This window comes from Telmatherina bonti (assembly GCF_933228915.1).
Source record: "Telmatherina bonti genome assembly, chromosome: 10".
Taxonomy (NCBI): Eukaryota; Metazoa; Chordata; class Actinopteri; order Atheriniformes; family Telmatherinidae; genus Telmatherina; species Telmatherina bonti.
This window is the reverse complement of record NC_136628.1, coordinates 33,675,327-33,698,622: the sequence shown is the minus strand read 5'-3', so window position 1 is coordinate 33,698,622 and position 23,296 is coordinate 33,675,327. Positions and strand designations below refer to the sequence as shown.

The window sequence follows — 23,296 nt, the reverse complement described above, 5'->3', positions numbered from 1 at the left end:
GTGCTGTAGACTAATCTAAGCATGTCTGCTACGTTAAAATTGCATAAATAATTACAAACTTGTCATTTTCTGTCGTGCAATTAACTTGGTAAAATTACAAACCTCTTCAGGTAATTCAGTGTTAAGATGTCCTGCCTATGAAACCCCAGTTTTTCTGTCTTTTTTTCCCCCCAAAGCTCATCCCGACACCTCATTTACACAAAGAAATATGTAAATCAAAGCCCATCTTGTTTCTCAGAATTGTACTTTTTTTTATGGACGTTTCTATAAGATTACTCGCTTCCTGTGCAATGAGAAAACAAACTTTTTCAAAGGAGGAGAGTTCAAAGAAGCTCCTCATTTCCAGTAAATTGCTTTGCCTGATTTGCCATTTCAATAAATTGCAGTGTTGGCCAAAATTTGCAATTCACAGGAAGTCGTCCCCTGAGCCACACAGAAGAGGTTAATCCATATTTCACGTTTGAATATAAGATGGAAGAGTAGAAAAAAAGGGAAGGGGGAAGATAGGTAACTCTGCCAGGGAGATGAGGAGCAGTGGGGAGGGGTTGTGGAAGAAGCTGTGAGAGTGGAGGAAAAAGCAAGAAAATGGGAAGAAACAGGCGTCATTTAGAGTAAATGGCATCCAAAAACCCTCTCCAATTATCTTTGCCTACCATGCCAGTGAGACTGACTTAATTAAAATGACTTGAGAGGGAGGGGAGAGGAAGGAGCTGCCAATGATTGAGGGGGCAGGCAGGCGACGTATCTGCAGCGAAACACAAAGCTCAGGCGTCGCGCGGGCCGACCACCACTCTCTCTTTTCAATTCCCGACTTCAAAAGAGAATAAAGAAATAATAATAATACAGAGAGGGGGCTCTCACCATTTGCAGCCATGTAATTGCACTATTTAAAATTACGCATTTTTATCATTGTTGAAATATTGCTGGCAGTGGTGTGGCGTGTGCGAGGCTGTGTGTGTGTGTGTGTGTGCACTGAAAGGGGGTGGGGGTGGGGGCGTATATAAAAATAGATAATAATACTTTTTGTTCTTGAGCGACTCCTTCTCATATGATCTTTTCTCCGTTTTGTCTGAGGTAAAAGCCTCTGACACTGACCTTTTCACAAGAGGTCTGTTACTATGGAGACAACATCCACCTCCCTATGATCGGCATCTTCCTGTCCTGCTGAAATTGTCCCATTTGTGACTGACAGGCAGACTATGATTCAAATTTGTGTTTAAGGCTTTTTCTTTTGGGTGGGTGGGAGTGGGGAGGATCCACAGGCCAAGATAGAACGATATCTCATAAAGATAAGTATGAGCATCATGATTTTTATGTTTGTTTTGGCTTTTTGCATCAACTGAGTGATGAGGTATTTTTATATTGCCTAAAGTCACCATCAGTATTTTAGGTTACAACACTTAATGATCGTACTTTCTTGATCACATTGGTTTTGCAAACAAAGCACAAGTTTTATTAAATACCAAACAAAAACTCAGTGGTTTAACTTAAACTAGCCTCTCCTGAAAGACAGCTCAACCAATGAGCTGTTGGCCAAAGTGGGAGCGTTCTTACCAAGAGTTGGAGGACCATTTTATTTGGTCATTCCTGCTCGTACCAGGTTGGAGCATTTTTTTTGCTTTCAGAGGAAGGTTTAGGAAACATTCCTCATAGATTTTGCGTCACATTGACATCAAGCATCAACAGTTGTTGCACATCCACTACCCACACCCTTCCACCACATCCCAATGCTGCTCTACTGGACTGAGATGCAGTTCTGTCCAGTTCTGGTGAGTCTGTGTGAATTGTAGCCTCAGTTTCCTGTTCTTACTGACAGGAGGGAACCCGGTGTGGTCTTCTGCTGCTGGAGACCATCTGCTTCAAGGTTGGACGTGTTGTGTGTTCATAGATGATATTCTGCATATCCTGACTGGAACCAGACCTTATTCTACACAATTTGTCTCAGCATTCATCCCATAAGACAACCTGGTCCAAGAAAACCGTTTTCCCCACACATAATCACCTCTCCACATGCTCCAGCCAGAAGGTCATGAATTAATTAGCGAACGTGCTCTATGAGCTCTAACTTGTGGAAGCAGTGGGAGCATCATGGTACAGGGGCAATACTTCATACATTTACATGCACAGCTGAGCCAAGCCAGCTTGACCTCACCATTTAACTGGACCACCGAGGAGGGGAATTGCATTAATCACTAAAGTATGTCCAGCAACACAGCAGTGCTGCTTCGAACCTTCACTTTGGGAGAAAATCATACGTGCAAGTGTGTGCGAATTCATGTCGCAGGTATTTAAGCTGCTTGAATGATACTGTTAACTGAGACCATTATCAATTCTTTGTTGCATTACAGTGGTGGTAGAACCTAGAAATGTAGGAAGCAACTACAAATGGAAGTCTTAACGGGCTTTTTGCCATAACCTTTGAGAACTTCACTGTCTGACAAAAGAAACAGCGAAGTGTGTCAGCAGCAGCTACACTGGAAATTTCATATCATAAAGGCCTTTTTTTTTTTTAAACTAAAGTACGCAAAAGATAGAAGATGGCCGTGAACCCTGGCCTATACATGCTAGATGCATTGGCGTCAGACTACATTATGTCTTACTGGGTGTGCAGACAATTGCTGACAATATAATTGCTCACATCATGAACAAAAAGAGACAAATGCTCATTAACTGCTCTACAAGTCTTATAAAGAAAAAGTATGTTTAAATGGATACAATAATAAAGAGTCAAAAGTTTACAAACTATTAGTACATTATTAACTCGGTCATAAATCAGTTTTAAAATGTATTAAACTGTGTAACCTGTTTTAATGTGGGCATAATGTGAAATTCTGTCATGCTATCTTTTAGCATGAGCATCCACCACAAAACAATTCAGCGTCAATATTTTTTTCTGATTTATCAAAAGGTTGCCAAATTTATCCAATGTCACGTTGTACGAGCCGCATCTTCGAAGGGTTTCAGCTTCGTCTTACCAGTGTGTGAAATAAAGTGTGACCTCAGATGTCATATAACTACAAAGAAAATCTATTTTATATTCATATTTGTCTAGTGCATTAAACCAGCTAAAAAAAAGTGCTTGTTCTACATTACTCCTTCTTGAAGCAGGAGATTGGGTAACTGTCAATCAAAAGGACACGCCCCTAATTATGCCAAATTTTGAGATGAAATTACTTCTAAACAGAGTTAGAAAAAAGTGACTTCCTTCACAGTTATCATGAAGGTAAACCTGACCTATTAAACCAAAAATTGTTTTTGTACCAGGCTGTAAACATGTTTATTTCTGCTGTAATGGTCTTTTTAACATGGGAGTCTATGGGGATTTGCTCCGTTTTGGAGCCCCCAGTGGATGAAGGGGGAACTGCAGTTTTTGGCAACTTCCACATAGGCTTCACTTTTAATCGTCAGAGGTTGTTGCTCGGTCCATTCAGATAGGAGCGGATACAAAAAAAAGCTCACTTCATTTCATTGTTATCTGCTGTATCAGTATATTGTGATTAAACTTGTATTTTACTCTTCTTGACTGCCATGTCTTGCAGATATGCATAAAAGACTCAAAATGTCTCTTCTGGTGACACTTTGCAAAAATCTCCCCATAATTTGTGAACATGTTAAAATGATTTTATAATTAAGCTTGCAAAACACTTTCTTGTGTAACATAAGTTCAAATGATACATTTAAGTGTTCAGAAGGTAATAATTAAGGTTTTTTCATACTCACTGCATAAATTTCCATTTTTATGTTTAAATGAAAGCAGACGTGTTTCTAATTTCTGAGTGACTATTGATGGTTTTAACAAAAACAGATTAAATTAATCGAAATTAATTTTGCAACCAAAGTACAATATGTGTTGCTGATGTGAACTGAAAAAAAAACTGTCTTTGTGTCTCTAACACACACACACACATTCGCCAACACACACTCCTCTCACACCTTGATCAGCCAATGTACGCCCTTCATGTGTCTGAGTTCACACCTGTGTTACTGTGTCTTTGTCTCGGTAGCTTATTGTAATGGCCTGTACAGGATTTCTCACCGAGCACAACACCAACTCACTTCAACAAACGTGTTTGCACAGAAGGCGGGTGGGCGCTATAATTTTAAAGTTTAAGTGTGAGAATGTACCGTCCAGGATAATTACCAAGATTGAGCAATAACTGTATCACTAATAACATAAACATGCACAGGTGTTAAATACAGCTATATGCAGATCAAAGCAAAACAAAGAACAGCAGTGATTCGTACTGGAGCAGTGTTGCAGTGTGTTGGGAAACATATAAACTATTATTGGTAAGTTTAAAAGCCATCTGATAAGAGTAATGTTTTATCCAGGGTAGTGATAGAGCGATGTAAAAAAAAAAGTAAATTCGGACACATGTGCACGTATGATACAGTAGTTTCACGCATCATCATCATTATCTAGTCTTAACTAGGTCTTATATAGAAATAACTTCAGATACACAACACTGCATGTCATACTAAACTAAAAATGTGTGAAAAATTAAGCAAACCCAAACTTTTTAAAGGTAATTAAGAATGCATAAGTGTTGCTAATCAAATGCACTGACTAAATGATCACCTACTGTATGAGAACATCTGTCAAAGTTTTGAACATTTGATCGGGAGTAACCAGGTGTGTGTGAACACAATACCAATGAGGACAGACACATGGGTTGGGAATCTCTTGACACATTCTGATTAGATTATGATTCTGATATTATAAAGTGATTATTGATGCTTTTTTCCCTACATGACTACTTGACTGCTACTTCTTTCCTAGTGGAAATGTGTATCACAGTTTCTGCTATTTGTCATGTCAAATGAAGAAGAAGAAACCCTGCTCAAGCTCAACACACTCACCAGGAACAAAGCATGGAGCTGGATCAGACCTCGGTGGTCTTTGGTTGACCATAAAACAATCAGAACTTTGACAGCGATCTTTCAAGTCTAACTGCAAGCCAGTTCTTCTGGCCGGAACCGGCTATTGTCCTATACACACACACACACACACACACACACACACACACGTGTACACACACACACGCACACACACACACGTTTTGGTTGTAACTATCCCCAATGCCCTGCATTGAACCTACAATGCTTTTTGGATGATAGTTCACTTTGTTTACTAGAAGAACACATTATGAGATGAGATTTTCCATGCTCCAGGTCCATGTTTTATTTTGTAGTTTCCTGTTCAGTTTTCACCTGGTCTTGTTAGTTTCATTCACTACACCTGTTTCTTGTTTGGTTTCACAGTATTTATAGGCCGTTGTTTCAGTTCTGTTTGCTGGTTCATTGTGTTAGCTCCCTGACTTCTTCTGATCGGATTAAAACAATCTTGATCCTGCATTCCTTGGCTCTTGTCTCTGTGTTTGGGTCCACACCCCAGCCACGCCATGACAGAACTATGTTTGCAAAGGTTCTTTGATCTTAATCAAAATCCCAATTTGTGTATTTACACCTTAATGAATGAACAGGACTTTCCCGGCAAACAAAACCACATATACAAGGTGAGGTACTTCCACATGCAAGCTTTAAACTCACTGGCTGCCAGGCATTGTTGTTGCGGAGAGCCTCGTGTGTTTTGAAGCATTTAGGCTTAAGTGTCGGGTTGTCGGAATGTGGGGGGCTAGTTTGACCGGGTGCGTGCGTTGGGGCATGTTCAGGTTGCATTTGGTGCGCCTTCACAACACGTTTGGTGTGTACATGCTCAAGGCGTTTTGACATGCCCGACCCAATCGGTTTTCCATGCACAGAAACAGGAAAGGTGCAAAAGATACAGAGGGTGCCGGTTGGTCTGTACAGGCACTGCACTTCGACAATGTCAAGTTCCACCTTTTGCATTTGCTCATAATTGTGTCATAAAAACAACAGTTTTACCAAAAAGGTGTTTAACATTTATAAAGTTATTTCCAATAATAATTATAAAGTTATTTCCAAACTATGTCGAGTCAATTGTTCAACAGTGAGAGTGATTATTCATAAGTGGAATCTCCAATTTTCTGAGAAATAGACGTTCAAACAAGTTTAGCCCTGCGTCAGAACACATAATTCTCAAATATAGAACAAAAAAAATCCCAAAGAAACAACATCTCAGACTATCCATGCCTCAGTTAGACTATTGAGTTCATGACAATACAATCAGGAAAGGTCAATAATGATGACTTGTTTGGAACGATTGCAGGACCATAAACTCCTCTGTGTACCAGATTGTTCTAGTCAAATGTGAGACCATCTGTCTGACAGATAAAACTTGGCTGAGATTGTTTTGTGCGTTCGAACAACGGTCGAAAACTTAACAGAAAATCTCCAACAGAAAGACTTAAAAAGGAAAGAATAAAGGTTTTGCAATGGTCCTGTCAAAGGCCAGACTTCTACCTGATTGAAATGCTGTGGTGAGACTTTCAGAGAGTCAAAATTCCTCCACAACGATGTGAGAGGCTGATAACATCCTTCAGAAAGGGATTACTTCAAGTTATTGCTCATAGATATGGTTCCCAAGCTAATGAATTATGGGGTGGATGCAGTTTTTGCAAATCGTTTCTGCATTTTATCTGACCTGATGTTATATAAATAATATAGTGTGACATGTATTTTCATTATTGGCCTTTTAAAGTTATTGCACTTTTTCTTTTTTTTTAATAAGACCTCATGAGGACCAGATTGTTTATTTTGTCCTGACTTGTAAAACCTTTGACTTGAAAGAGGCTGTGTTTTCTTTATTGCCCATTGTTTTGGATAAATAGAATATAGAAAGACAAAACTAACCTTTTTCCCATCATGTGTCTTCATGTGCATAGATGCTGGGATATTGATGGTTTCTGTCCATGTGTGTGTGAGAGAGAGAGAGAGAGAGAGAGAGACTGGGGAAGGAGGGTTGAGTGAGCATGACAACTGCTATTTTGATGGGGCAGAAGCCAAGTTTCTCCACATATCCATTTCCCTTTCCAATTCATCTCCCTCTGCTCCATGCTTTTTCCATCTCCAGAGCCTCTCCTCCTCATCCCTCTTGTTTTCTTTCTCATTATTGCCATTGCTCTCTCTTCTTTCTTTCCTCCCAAACTCACATTCTCCTCCCTTCCTCAAAGCCCCCCTTTTTCTCCCTCGGTGTCTCTGTCTCACAGAGCTTCACATTCTCTCATGTTGAGCTTAGGGAGTAGTTTTAGTCAAAGAGGGAGAGGCAGCGTATTAATCATCGGTGTCTTTTGAATGCGGCTGATTGTTGGTTTTAGAGGGAAAATGTCACTTTGTGAAGCTTTGGACTCCTTTCACATTATCTCGAGGAAACAGTCAATGGTAGCATTTGCCAAGCCGAGGCACTGATAAAGAGATGATCGACTCTGTATCCTTAACCCTCGGTACTCTGCTTTCAGTGGCCAGACTCTATGCCCTGCTAACACATACTGTACACACATATACAGAGAAACACACACCACCACAGTCTCAGCTCCAGTTGCCAGGGAGACCGCCATACCAGGGCTCTGACCCAGGAGATTTGGGACTGTTTTTCAGCCCCAGCACCCACTCACCCTCCCTCCCCGAAGCAGGAGAGATAGCAGCTGTGGGACAGCTGTTTCTACCACAGCCGAGCCTTAAACCACAACCATCATCCCACCATCAGTGCAACCCAGATGAACGGCGTATTAGGGGACAAAAACACCCCGCGGCCCAAATGATTGCATACACATCTGCCTTACACTTCTTCAAGAAGAAGTCTACCATTTCAGCATTGATTTATCAAGGTAGAAACCAAAACTCATATGTTTGGTCACTTTGTGAGACAGAAAATGCTGAAAATTATGTGATAGTGTTGCATAAGTGTGTATTAAAGATACAATTGTGACATAAAAGAAGTAACACTTACATCAAAGCAGTCAATACAAGACGAATAAAGTCTTTGGGAAAAACTGAGGCAAGTTTTGAACTTCTTCAAACCTCATCTATTGCAAAAAAAAAAAAATGCCTTCACCTTTCCATTATTATCATTTTACAAAGTTCAAAGTGAAAACCTTTATACTCTTGGATTAATCAAATATTTGGAATAAATTAAGTCTTGAATTGACTTTCTATTAAAATTAATTCCATGTGATTCAGTATTTGAAAAAAACTAAACAATTTGAGTAAATCTACAGAGTTTAGACCATTTACACTCTAATTTGCAGACATCCGTTTGAAATGCCATAGTGTTTAATACAGATACTCCATGCTGGTCTTGTTTGAAAAAGTATTTAAGACATAAACAAAGGTCTGGATATATATGCCGTATAAACCAATTTATTCTTAACTAAGTTGTATAAAAGCAGTTCACAAAAGTACCTCTGCCCACACCCCAACCTGTGAATAAGTGGCCTGATTTTATCCTTGTGTCCAGACAGTAAAACGTTTCTGAGCTGTTTATATCACTGAATTCCCCCTGGTCCCGTCTCTATTTGCATGTTGTGCCCAAATGAGATAAGTGCCTCCCTTCTGGCTCCACTGGGATGAGGAAATAAAAAAAAGAGAGACCTAATTTCTTTTTTTTTCTCTTTCTTCTCCTTAATTGACCAAGAGACAGATTAACTGATACCATTTCACTGCAGTGTCCACTAGAAAAATTTATCTGACAGTATATTAAGTTATTCATTCTCACAACCTCAAAGCAGTGACATTATGAATGTATTTGTGTGTTCTTAAAGCAACTTAATCACATGCAACACACACACACACACCACAGTAGTTGTTTGGTTTGTGGACTTGATGGTTTCATTTAGTGCTTCTCAGGGCTGGAAGATGTTTATTACCTCAACACTCTGTGTGCAGGATTTAAGTAGATCAGTCTGAACTAATGAACTATACACACAGTACTTTTCAAAAATACATCTTGATGACATCGTCTATTACTATTATATTTTCTTTCAAGAAGTGGGCTTTGCAGGGGGTTGGTCCTCTGGTATGAACTCTGTTGTCTATTACACAAGGTCATGGAACAGACATAAATTGAGTGACAAAAAACATGCTGGCCAGATGTGACCCAAATGTCAAAAAGATGTTGTATGTGGGCCATCTCTTGCAGATATGGAGCTGAGGCTAGAGAGATGCACTCAAGTTGAGTTGGTGCCTTAGATATATTGGTTCAGTCAGTGTGTGGAAGGATCTAGCATGGCTTCATCTCCCAACTGGTTTAGGCTGATGGTTCCTCATCCTCATCATGGTTCCACTGGAGGGTTTTCCTTCCAGTTTAAAAGTATTTTTTCCTCTCCACTGTCGACTTTGAATGTTTAAGATGGGGACTAAATCGAAGAGATAAGAAGATACGATGCAAACTGTTTGTTTGCTCAGCAAGGCCACTTTTAATTTCAATAAATTGGTTTCTATGAACCCTTTGATGCAAATCTTAGATATCCATTGGTTGTTTTGGGCAAAATATTGCCCCCTAGTGAGAAGTCGTTGTAACTGCATGACGCTGTCCAGGTGGTTTGGTCTGCTTGAACAGAGTGTCGTGTTAAAGCAAACCAAAGAAAAATATTTTTTTTTCATAATTCCTTGCCAAATCCAACCAAACCTCCTCAACTGTCCTGGAGTGCATGCATCCTTTGAAAATGATGCTGTAGTCATTTTGCAGTTTTTGGATATGGGTCTCGATGCATGAGAGAGTTACAAATGAATATTTAAACAAGCTTGATGCATGTTGGAAACAAATCTTGAAGCAATTGTATTAGAGTTGCAGCCAGTGGAGCAATAATTCAAAGTTAAACAGAAAATGGATTTAAGATAAATATTATTAGCCACATTATCACATAATCTGTAAAATCCCTGAAAATTAAACACGCCACAAACATTTATGATGGACCACCTAATAAGGCAAAGATCCAAGGGTTTTCCAGGACCCTGACTTAAACAATAGAAATCTGTGCAAAAACCTCTGAAGAGGATTGCATGCATAATAACCCATTAATCTACAAGGACTAGAGGTCTTCTGCAGGAAAAATAAGAGAAACATTATCATCACAAGAACTTAAAGACTCTGGCCTGGCTTTAAAAGCCATTTACAGGTTGTTAGTTTCACAGACCTGCTTTACAAGAGTTCAGAGTTTGCATCATAATGTGTACAAGAATACATATTTTCATAGTAATTAAGCTGAGTGCTTTATTAGGCAATAAAAGCAGCCGCTCTGAATCATTTCATTATGCTCGACCCGAATGGTCTCTTGTTGCATTAGCTGGTCTTTAACCTACGCAGTTTTTCAGTGAGCATCATTGCACTGATCTTATAACAAGCTGTTGTGAACAACAACTCGCATTCACATCTATTTTTGTGCCGTTGACTCTCCACGTCTAAATGTGTGAATAATGTGGGAAGACTTGGCCTGGACTGTCCACTTCACTCAGAAATATATCTGTTTTTTTTTTTTTGTTACGTGTTAAAGGAAAATCACTGCCTAAAGACTAAATTTCTCAAGAGTGTGACACACAAAAATAGTTTGTATACATAAAGTTGGACCTGACAAGGAATTGTTGATGGTTACCTGTGAAGTGTCTAGAGTTTTTTTTAGTGCTGTGTTTACAATTTGGCAAAATTCTTCTAAAAGAAGTCGAAGGTTTTCTTTTTTCCCCCCATCAGTGCCCAGAAAAGTAGCAGGCAAAGTTAGTACGGTGGTGATTCTGCTCTCCCCCTCCATCTGTTTTGTTTTCCTTCCATCTCCCTCTTTTTGATTAGCTGGGTCTTCAGTCCCCCTTATAAAATCCCATTAGCTCTTAATGAAGTCGGGCTCCTAGCCTCTCGGCCTCACCTCATTTAGCACGATTGTCTGGCGGCCATTAGCATGGAGGCAATTACAGCCGCACGACAAGAGTAATTGGAAATGTCGACAGGGACCCTGAGAAATGGGAATAAATAAATATAAAAAAAAATATATTCAAACTAATAAGCTTCCATTCAGATGGCAGGGAGGGAGCCGCATGCGTCTAAGTTAAATCAACATAATTACAATTAGGGTTGGTGGGGTAAAGAGCCCGGGTGAGGGAGAAATGGATATGGGTGGACTGGAGGATGACGGTTAAGCACAGAGGTAGCGAGTGTGATGGAGGGAAGTGTGAGATCACACAGCGAGGCTAATAATGAACAACACTGAGTGTTATCCCAAAGACGTGTCACACAGAGGTCAGGCAGAGTATGTCAGCAAGTCCCAGTTAAAAGGTCAACCATGCATTTTGTAGCAAAACTAAAGCCTGAAATAGTTTAATTATCATAGAAAATTGTCCTTGCTGATTCTAGTTTGCAGAATCTCAAGCTTTTGGTGTAAGAAATTATTAAAAAAAACAAAAAAAAAAGGGGAGGGTGTTGATACCATATTGGGTTTGGAAGCTGCCCATTGTAAAATTAACAATGGCACTGTACCCTACACTAATTCACATCTGCTGGGCCTTTGGTATCAAATAAGTGAACTGCATCAAGGCAAGGTTACATCTTGATTTACTGAAGCTAATATCGCACAGAATGAGCATCCAAGTCAGTCAGGGCTAAAGTTACTGCTGATGAACTCCGCTACAACTAAATGGGAACTTTTCATCAAAATCTTATAAAGAGGGCAGAAGAATGCCTTTAATAAATTATTGCAATAATTCCACCAACATGCCATTTCCAACCACATGCTGTGTTCTAGATAAGTCTTTATGATGACTTAATGTTGTTTACCCTGGTAGACGATTTGTGGCCCAGTCTAAGTATTTATTAGCAGGAGACTTTAAATTAAAGGACATGTTCTACAGTGTATTGAATATTTTTGTGACATAACTATTGACACGGATGTGTTCTGATTACATGGTACCTAACAAACAAAGGATTTCACCTGGATATTCAAAAGAAATAAACTGCATGTGCTGTTGGTTCCCACCAAGACATTCTCAACAGGAAGTTACAGGGGCTTTGCTAACATCTGTAACAAACTGTTGCTGGTTTTGGTTCTGCACTCTGAATGAGATATGAGTTTAGCCTACAGGGAACATCCCTTTTGGGTCCTTAAGTATGTCTTCTAACCACCTCATTATCTTGTGTGAAAATTTTGTGTAAAAGGTCACAGATAGGTCTACATAAAATCACTCACTAGAACAATAGTTTTACAACAAATTTGCAACAGAATTCTGATGGACAAAGGATTTCCCACAGTTTGTCTTGAAATAAATTCACATGTCAGTGTCCTAATGGCAGTGAGTTAATCATTAGATTTTAACGTGAATTAATCTTGGTTTCAATCTTAGTTGTACAAGTAACCTCAGTGAGCTGGGTAGAAGCATCCAGTGTTATTCAAATAGGTTATCTTATAACTACATGAATTCTATAAAATAACAAAACATTTACAAACTATAAAAAATGCTGAAATATCTAATGAATGACTAGCTTTTTCTTTAATTAAAAGTAGCTTTTTTGGTAAGCTAAGCTAATGTTAGTTTGGCTAGCTTGGCTATGGAATTTATTACAATTAGCTTTCGTTTGTTAGTTAACAATAACATATTTCTGGTGACGGAATATACAAAGTGTTGGCTGCATGGTTGGTGTTGCACATTGTTCCAGAAGTCCTCTTAGCAGACTTTCAGCAGGAGTAAATAGTATCATATTGGCTACGGTTACATAATGTTTTTAATTTGGAATTAAATAATTCGGAATTAACATACTACGAGTTTACATAAAAGTAACAATTCCGAATAGAGGTTTACATGACACACGGTCTTACTTAATCCCTCTTTAGTGCAGCGGGTTGGGAAGGGTTCTGATTGGACAGAGGGTGCACGTGATGTATGACGTATACTGGAAATAAACAAAGTTTGCTCCGTGCTTCTCATCTTTTCAGTCGTAACTTGTAAAAACTACATAAGTAACAGCTACGCCACTATACTTTTGAAGTACCAGCTCAACACGAGCATACTACTTCACTTTTTGCAGCATCTGAGAAGGAGGAAAAAAAGATAAACCACCGAACACGGGAGTCAAAACAACGCACGTCATCGGGACAGGACAAGGTAACGAGCATGCGCAGAACGACCAGAATTAACTTAGAGCGGAATGAAGGTTTACATGACAGAGGAATTAAATAGTTTGAAATTAAAATGCAAATAAACCAGACACATCAGAATTAAGTTTAATTCCGAACAGAAATTTGCATTAGGAATTATGTGTTAACGTGGTAATTTTTCATCAGTTTAAAGCAGAATTAACTTTTATTTGGAATTAAACAGGAATTAAAACTCTCATGTAAACGTAGCAATTGAGGAGCTGTACTTATCCTGTTGCTGTATTTTATTTATTTTTTTTAGCTGTTATTGAAGTAAATTTACACAAATGTAGTAAATATAAAAATAGTATAAAAGTAGTAATCTCTTAAAAACAAATTTTTTATGGTGTCGAAGCTAGCCTATTATCAAGCTAAGCCAACATTAGTCTGGCTAGCTTGGCTAGCTTGGCTGTGAAACTGATAACTATTAGCCTTTTATGCTAGCAGTAGCATATCTTTGGTGACTGAACGTATACAAAGTCCTGTCTGTGTGGTTGATGTTACATGCTGTTCCGAACAGATGTATTCTGTTGTGGAAAGTTCTCTGAACTGACTATCACCAGGGGTAATGAGTACTTAATGTAACGCAGACCTAAATGCAACAGAAGAGCATAGAAAACGTTTTGGTCTCCTTTTCCCAGAATATGTTACAAATGAAAATGTGTATCAATATTTATGGGCTTCCTGTCTGCTCTCCAAATTGTGAATGTTTGGAGAAACTTTGCCAACATCTTACTTATATCTATGACCATCTACTTTCTTTAGCATGTCCCCATAAATGGTAGCCAAATAATACAATGTGGCACTCAGACAGGTGGAGTTACACAAACTTTAAAAATAAAACTATCAATGGACAAATTGGAACTAAATTTTGTACTAACCATTTAAAACTCTTGAAATAATTGTGCAACCTATTCAGATATCAAGCAAAAATCTGGCCAGCAGTCCATCACTGTATGCATCAAATATTCTTGTAGATATGGCTTCAAATTGCCCTCCATGTCTTCTCTCGTTTCTAAACACTACGCTGATTAATAGAGCCTATTAATGTGTAGTTACTTGAAAAAAAAGCGGAGGATAAATGTTTGAAATTGGATGATATTTTCACACTATTAAAGAGGTCCTTGCCCCTACATGAGCTAAAGGCTTTTGGAGAAATCCTGGAGGCAGTGCGACCGCTGAAACAACAGCAGGCTGCAGGCTCTGTGCCATATTGCCTTGGCATCTTTCCTGTCCAACCCCCAAGCAACTACAACCCGGCTCCCACTTCCACCACCCACCGCCACTTGAACCCCCTTTCCTGCCTCCTAAGCTGAATGACAGGTGGCAGAAACCTGATCAGCATGACTCTTCATCAGCGAAGCACTCTCATCTGAAGCGGGCATGCTGCCCACTCGCCCACCCGAGGGCCACAGCATGGATGTATGTGTGTACGGGTGTGTACATAAATGAGGCAGGGAATGGGGGGAAAGAGAGGCTACAACAGACGAATACACGGAAAAGAGAGAGAAGAGTGGGGGGATATAATGGACTTCTTGGCTAGGAAACTGAGCAGCAGAGCTGGCACTGGGTGTCCAGGACTCAAAGGGGAAATGGAAGGTTGGCTCCCACAATAGTCATGGTGAGAGTCCCAGGGGATCGTCCACAATAGCAGGGCAAGGGACTGTTGTCAACAATGACCTCCAAGGCCTCACAACCTGAACTGAACAGGTCCCACCCTTCAGCACTTCCCTTTTAGCGCTGCCATTCAGCTCATGCAGGGATTATTATTAGAGCCATGCATCTGGAACATTTGTGCATTTTGTCAGTGAGGTCTTTTCTTGTGGTCTCGATTTACATCTCTGGCTACTGTCGCAATGTGTGGCTGATCAGTAACGGCACTGAAGTGAAAGCGCAAATATGACAGCATGACATTGTAAAAGAACAGCTGACATAACCTGAAATGTAAAACCTGATCTTTATATCGCAGCGGCGTCTACAGCAGAGTCCCGACTACCCTTACAAACCAAATCAGATCTGAAAACCTACCGGCTATCACAAGTGCAGCAGAGCATCCTGCTGCGAAATTGGAAATCCCAGAGTGGCACTGGCCTGTCCTTGTGCAACCCACTGTCCCTGTTATTCATTAAAAAAGAAAAAAAGAAGTTTATTTGTCTAAAAAGAGCTCTCTGAGCAATCACTTCAGGGCTGGAGTGATTGTAAGTGGAAAGAGGGGCAATGTAAGGGGAGGAGGGGAGGGTGGGGGTCTCCAACCAGGAGGAGATTTAATTAGTGAAATCTCATTAAGTCTAACAAAATTAAGCGTAAAACAATCCTTGGTGGGGAATCATGGTGGAGGTTTGTACGGCGTGGAGAGGGAGGGTAGGAGTGGGGAACACTTAGGGGCTGAAAGGACACGGAGACTAGCTGCGCGATTAGTTGAGCCTGTGTGCAGGAAGAAACAAATGGCTTAGCATAACTAGGCCTCCTCTGGCAATCAGCTAAAGATGTGTGAAACAGATCCGTCATTGTCGTCCCATTTTGTACACATATCCTTTCAAACTGAAAGACATTTGCAGAATTTGCTCGAAAGACTAATTAGGATTGAGAATCACACAACATTTATATAAAAAAAGGGTTGCTGTTACCAGTTCAGCAGAAGGATGGAGAGAAAATCTGAAATTCACAACCACCAGAAAGCTGTGTCATTAAAAAGAGTCCCCAGAGGGGAAAGAAACCTAATGAATGATTCTGTCAATACTTAAGACGTGTTCTGCACATTGCAGGAAAGATTATGGGAGGACAGAATGCAGAGAATACATTACAGGTCATGGTCCGCCATACAGTCGGAGACAGAAATATTCAAAAATTAACAGCGTGAAAATTTCATTTTTAGACAAAAAGTTGTTTGTTCCAATTTGCTTTTTAATTTGTTGCCAAATAAACCCTTCATAATTTCTAGTAGTAGTATGTTTAACCCACAGTGCTCTGGAAGATCCAGTGTACACCACGGACGGACGTTAGCACTGCGACCTCACGGCAAAAAGGTTGCTGGTTCAAGCCTTGGCTGGGGGGAGGTTTAAACAGTGGTCTTTCTGCGTGAAGTGTGCATGTTCTCCCTGTTTATGTCTGGGTTTTTTCTCCAGGTACTCCAGCTTCCTCCCTCCCACAAGACATGCATGTTAGGTTATTCGCTATGGTTAATTGATAACTTCTCACATGTAAGTCGCTTTGGATAAAAGTATCTCACAAAGGACTGTAGAATAGAATAGAATAGAATAGAATAGAATAGAATAGAATAGAATAGAATAATGTCCATTAACAACAAGCTCTTCTAAAGCTATAATGATATAAAGCTTCAAAGGTTCTTTGTTTTGTTTTGTTTTTTTCAATAATCTGACTCGTCTCTGGTTTGTAATTTCCCTCTGGGATTAATAAAAAAAAAATGTTTCAGTGCTTTTCATTTCAGTAGTGAAAGAGCTGATTTTCTCGCAGCCATGTGAATTGATCAATTTGTAGTTTCCATGTGAGATTTTATGTTTGACGGAAAAGAAAGCTGTACCCTCACCAAAACCTAGCAATGCTGATTGGAGCCAGAGGTGATCAATACCTGGAACTACTGTTATTCATCGAGAGATTGAAAGCTGATGAAATTGTTTCCAATTATTCTCAAAAACCAGATTTTAGCTGAAATTTGTGGGTTGTTTGACCAGTAGAAAAAAAGGGCCCATTAAACTACTTGTAGAGCTTATCAATTAAATGTGTACTTTGGTTTTATATCTTTCTTTGTGGGAAAAGAAAACCAGAATTTTAACTACTTTCTACCAGATAACAAGGACTAGCATACACTGGTATTCAAACTCGGTCAGACTATTTACCTTACAGAGAAACAGCAACAACACTGATATATATTCACACAGAATGGAACAGTTCTGCTATTAGAATTAAAAACATTTAGATCTGTCATAATTCAGCAATAAAAAAAAAAAAAAATGTGACACACCTTTCAAATTATAATGGACTACTTTCTTTCTATAAATCAAGATCTATAGATTTATATTTTAAAAAAAAACACACAACCACATTTACATTTGTGAATCAAGAGACAACAGCAAACTCTACTCAGAAAGACACCTGAGCCAAGTTCAAACCTAGGACCATCTCCATAAGGTATAATACCAAACCCAACACCATACTTCTATATCTCATCAATATGTTTCTAGAAAAATATCAAGTTGCATTAGAAATAAATCTGTAATATCCATCCGTCAACAACTGCAAGCATTTACTATAGAAAGAAAATGGAATTCATGGTTGAGCTTGTGTGAAATATCAGTTGCAGAAATACTGCTATGCAGTTCAGCTGCCAGTGAACGTGCACACGGAAAGGTTTAGGTTTCCACTTCAGCACCTCGGAGCAAATCTGAAGTAGATGTGAGGACTATGGCATTTAATTAGTCTGATAGAAACAGAGATAAGACACATAATTAATGCACAAAAAAATGAACAGCAGAAACCAGAAAAAAAAATCTCTCTGGTGTCTTTTGTTCAACTGAATTAGTGATTTTCTCAACAGAATTCAAGAATAAAAAAAAAGATTTTCGGAGGTTAGGAAACAAAACAAATAGCAAGTTTGTAGTGGCAACGTAACTTAAACATAATAGAACCAGTTCTGGCCACTCTTGCAGGACGTGAGGTTTCTGACTCGTGACAAAAACAAAGCAAACGGATACAAAATGATCTCCGTTTATTAAACAAGCAATAAAAAAGAAAAACTTACGTGTTGCGTCCACAAAACTACTGCAACTACTTTAACAAAATATAAAAATTATTTTCTTTTATACGGTCAGAAAAACTGTAGCTCCTCGTCCTGCTCCATTTACAAAAACACAGAACATGCACACTCTCTCTTCATGGTCCGAATGCAGGGCGTTAAAAGGAGCCTAAAATAGTCAATTTAACTATAACATATAAAGACAAAAATATTATTAAAACTTTACAATACCTAGCTACATTTTCCACAGCAGGATAAATACTACATTACTTATTACAACAAAATATGGTTCCATTATAATGTTATGTACAAAAACATACAAAATAAGCATAACTTTTACATGGCTCTAACAAAGTTGAAGGGGGTTCAATTCAGTAATGTGCAGGGCAGTATTTTTTCTAAAATCAATGTCAAGTTAATGAGAACTTTTATTTCAACGCCAAAATTCAATCCATCTGTGTTTTGAGTTTTATTATTTTGATCTGAGGTAGATTTATAGAGACACTCGACCAATCAGAAAAGGCATGTTGACAGCGTCACCAGCGCCAGTGGTCAGCCATGCAAATGTCACTTTATTGCTGCTACTTCAAACTTTGTAGCACCATATTGGAGCATCTTATCTTATTTTGTTCTGCTTCTTCAAGCTGTTGAAGCAGAGCCTCAAATTGTCCCACAGAAATCCTAAAATGTGTCCTGAAACAGCGGTGGTCCAGCTTCAGCTCCTGGACTAAACAAACTCCCCAAGTTCTCCTCTCTTTTCTAGAACAGGAAGTCCTAGTGCCTATTTTCTTCTTTTGCAGAATCAGGACATATATTGTCGCCACAGGATGACAATACCGTGGACGTATCAGCTAAGAGTGACAATGCGGGTGGACTTGATTGAAGCTTGTTCAGTGCATCCTCAACACCAGTATGTCAATACTGTTAATCAGGAATGTCTCGATCCAATCCTGAAGGGCCGCTGTCCTGCAGGTTTTTCATGCTTCAACACACTTGACTCTGATTAATGGTTCGTCAACATGCTGTTGAGGAGATCCATTTAATTTTAATCAGGTCTGAAACCCGCAGGGCTGCAGCCATCAAGGACCTACACTGGACATTTCTGCCCTAGATATATGCCACACCTATACCAAATATACTTTTACAACATGGTTACTACATAGCTATTATACAGAGACAATCTTCAAGTGCATAAGAAACAAACAGCATAAAACTGAAGAGTTCCTTTGTGTCTTTTTCAATTATTAAAAACTACATTTTCAGTGCAACTGATTTTCCATTTCACAAAAAAAGTTTATTTCTTATTTCAGTTTTTCAATTTGCAGTTAATAGCAAACAAGGGCGAGTCAAGGAAATTAGAATCTGGTGGCTTATTCTCATCCGAGCCACAAGGACAGACATTAATACTGAAATGCTCCAAGACAGCAGTTTATCCTGTATTTCATTATTTCTGCAATGACTCAGGTGGATGTAGAAAACAAAAACAAATAGACAAGAGGGTGCAGTCGTTCCACCATGGATGTTTATGTCAGTTTTGATCTCTGGCATCCATTAAACCAGCCATCTCTCACACATTCAAAGCTGATGAATGCTTAAGTCTGAACAGACATAATTATGACAGAACTTTAGCTGTAAATAAAAGTGAGCATAAAAACCCAACATCCAAACAAATTTCACAATTATTTTTGCTTTTCAGCAACAGGATGATGAAGTCCTCCATCTATTCCTATTGTTGCCACTACGCCAGTCTTTCACCCTAATCAAGATGGAAGCTAGCTAACAAGTTAAAATGCTAAGTTTATGCTACATTCAGATATTTTGATGAGATTTGTGCTTTTTCCAGTGGTTTACAGTTCAATTTAATACAACCTCCATTAGTTCACTTCATCAATCTGTTCCGTATCAGAATGAACAGGGTATGGCCCTGAAAAGACCTGTTTGCACATAGTAAGATGCTAAATCACACGCAGTACGCCGTGTTTACCCAGGTAGATAAGGATGCTACACATGCTAGCATCTGTGTCAGTTTCAAAGTTGGTGTGTAATCAAAGCCAACAAAATCGTGATCCATCCATTGCTTACATTGATTTTGCAGAGTACCAGGACTGAACTGTGACGTCTCCAGTGACAAAACAGCTAAAATGCAACACTGGCATTCAGAGATCTATTTATTTGAAATAAAGTACAATCGTTGACTGGGTCTGATCTGCCATAAGAAAATCAAATATGGACCACACATGGACAAAAAGTCAAAGTAGAGCCATTTTCACCTGCAAAGTGACCACAGGAAAGAGAGTTTTGAAAACAATGCACTGCAAAAACTGAAATCTAAGTAAGATTAAAATCTTAAATTGAGTACACCTGTGCTTATTTTTTTTAAAGGTAAGATAATTCTTAGTTTTTATGCCAGAGAATTTCTCTTGTTTTTAAGAGTATTTTTACTTGTTTTGGGAAGTCTTGACAAGCCAAATTTTCTTGTTCTGTTAGCAGATATTTTATTTTAAGCACCATTTATCTAATTTTTGTATTTTTTTTTTTATTTTTTTTTTAAGGCTGAGTTTTTGCAGTGTGATTGTTTAAAGCAAGTCAAGAAGAGTATATTTAACATTCATGAACATTTGGCCTCTTCTTTCTGAAATGGTGAAGGTTGGCAAATTCTGTGGGCAAAATGAATGAAACAGTCCTTGCCTGTTACGGAAATAAATTTACACTGCACAGCAATGGTTTTGTTGTTACAGCCCTTTTTGATTGATTACACAAAATAACTCCTTGCTAACCTGCATGAACAATCTCAATACAAAAAGAAAGGTCCACCTGTTAGGCCGCACAAACTGTCTGCAACTTTAATTTCCAGTGACAAGGCCTGTTTTGTCACAGCAATGTGAAAGTATTCTGCCCTTCTGTTAGACTGTGGAAGCAACAGGTAACTACCAAGAAGAATAATTAATCACCTTTTATTCACACCAGCCTACATTCCCTGTGACTAACCGCAACAAACCTATCAGATTTGTTGTTCACGTTGCTCTTGAAGATCAATATTCTAAGAGGTCACATTAATTTCATGCTACAGCCCAAGATATAAATATTGTTTTTCCTGTGTGTGGATTGATCATTACAGATGCAGCTTTAGATTTAAAATGCAGCAGAAAAAGCAGAGGTCTAAGAAATCAGCTCAAGTGATTGAGATAATTATTTGGTCTCATCTGGCTTATCGTAGCTGCAGCAGGGCAGTCATTAAGTGTGCTCTTCCATCCCAACGTGTTTAAAGGCTGAATTATGTTTGATTGTGTTACTGCATGCTCCAAAGGTGTTGGTCTGTGTTGTTTCTGTGGGGCTACAAAGTATTCTGTGAATCTTTCAATAAAAACAGACCTTAGGGTTGTCGGTCATCCACAAAAACTGCTCAAAGCTGCGTTGACGACATTTAGAAACTAACAAAAGCTCAGTGAAACTTACATTTAGCTGGCCCACAGCAAGTATCCAAATCTCCAGTCGAAGCCTGTAGACAGAAAAGATGTCCACAATTACATTGTTATTAAAGACAAACAACATTAAAATGACTTATGCGGGGATCAAATCAGGTTTTGTCTTTGTTTGTCTTCGACTTACTGAATATGATCAACACAAAAATAAAGTTGTAAAAGGTGTCTGATCACATCTATGGTTCATGACCAACAAGCTCCTTCTGAAGATCTTAACTCTTTTATGAATTAAAAGAAATTAAAGTAAGAAATTCCCCGAAAGAATTTTTTTTTTTATTATTTGTTTTTTTTGTCTGTGAAAGAATTTCTCACACAGGATGAAATAATGCACATCCAACAGACTTTAACAGATATATTTTCTTTTAGACTTGACTGAATATTTTTTGGGAATAACAAAATATGCGCTCCAGTGGAGCAGAGTGGCAAACTAGTGTCCCTTTACTGGTTTTCTTGACTAGAATAAGCTATATCAAGCTTTTTATCTGCAATAATTCTTATTTTAATTAAATGCCATTTACAGATTTACCAGTTTCAGCAGTTTTTCTTTTCTTTTCTTGAATTCAACATCTTTGTCAATCATTCAAATGGCAGCGGCACAGATGAGACCAACCTATAAAAACACGTCCTGCTTTATGTTTGTGTTTCAGGTTTATAATCTATGTTTTTAGAAATGTTCCTATAAGGCAACCAAAGACACAAGTAGAAACCATCATTTATTTACCAAGCAAGCGGGTGAGCAGTCCTAAACTACTTTCTGTCTGTATTGAGCAGATCAACTCTGGTTGTTGAGAGTTATCTGGTTTTCATCATTTCCCTGCTCCAACGCACCTGACTGAAATTAATGCGTCAACGTGGGGAAAAAAAGATAATAAAAAAGTAAATAAATAAAATGTGTCAATGTGAAGAAGCTGACTAGAAACATTCTGATCCATCTGACTTCATGCAGGCTTGTTGGATCAGGGAAACAACTAAAACCTACAGGATAGCGGCTCTCGAGGAAAAAAGTTTGTCGCCTCTGATATAAAGCAACACTACTGTTGTAATAAATACAGGCAAAATAAACATTTACAAACTGAAATTGTGTGCCGTTTTGTTTATTATTAGTCTATTTTGTTCAGTTATAAACTTGTCAGGAAGTTCCTTGTTCTTTTTGATGCAACACCAAGAAGAAAGCATCATTCTGCCAGTTTTTACAACCCTAAAGTCTGACTCGAGCTCATTCAGATGTGTATGCAGAAACATATGAATGATAGAAATGACTAATTAAAAATACAAAAAAATAACAAAAAATGATGTTTTATTAAATTAGGCTGGGAATCAGTTTTTCTTTCGTCTGAAAGTCTGAGATAATGACTCTTGGATGTATAAACTATGATACCTTTACGGATGCCATTTATTAGTTTATCTAGCATTATTTTCAAATTAATATGCAGTTGTTCTAAATCAGGGCTATCCAGAGTCGGTCCTCGAGGGCCGCTGACCTGCTATAAAGTCCTACTGGGCTCAGACTGGTGATGAAGTGTTGAAGTTATGCATCTCAGAGCAAATTCCATTTCTGACATTTCTAAAGTCTTCTTTAGAAGAAGTTCAGGAAGAAAACCAGATCTACAAAGTTCAATTCTAAAATGTCAAAACCTTTAAAATCACAAGTCTCAGGATTTAACATTTATCATTAACTTTTCATTCATGCAAATGAGAGTGAATACCATCATTTCTACAAAAAAAAGTTAGAAATTTTGATCAAAACTGAACTAATGAAGCAGCTCCACTTAATCAAATAAGGTCAAGTTTTAAGCCAGCAACAGAGCAACTTCTTTAAACCTTAAAACCTGTTTTTTTTTTTTTTAAGTCAGGCTGTAAAACAAACAACTTTATTTAAAGCTTCTTCGCTCTAACATTTCTCCCCTGCTGCCAAAAGAGCTCTTGATTATTTTTATTCTCAGTTAAACTGAAAACATGGATCTCACTAAGGCGCCGTGATCGAAATTCCACTGTGCAGTTGACTGGCTGGCCGTGTCTGAGCCGCG

General features: G+C 38.5%; 1 protein-coding gene across 1 annotated transcript in view; it reads right to left on the bottom strand.

Annotated features, from left to right (window-relative positions):
• The window catches only part of pknox2 (pbx/knotted 1 homeobox 2), a 133,145-nt gene that overhangs the window by 83,336 nt on the left and 26,513 nt on the right, over nucleotides 1-23,296 (bottom strand). The window contains exon 2 of the mRNA XM_079247857.1: nucleotides 21,244-21,286. The gene's annotated coding sequence lies outside the window, so the exon portion shown is untranslated. The remainder of the gene's footprint in view (nucleotides 1-21,243; nucleotides 21,287-23,296) is intronic.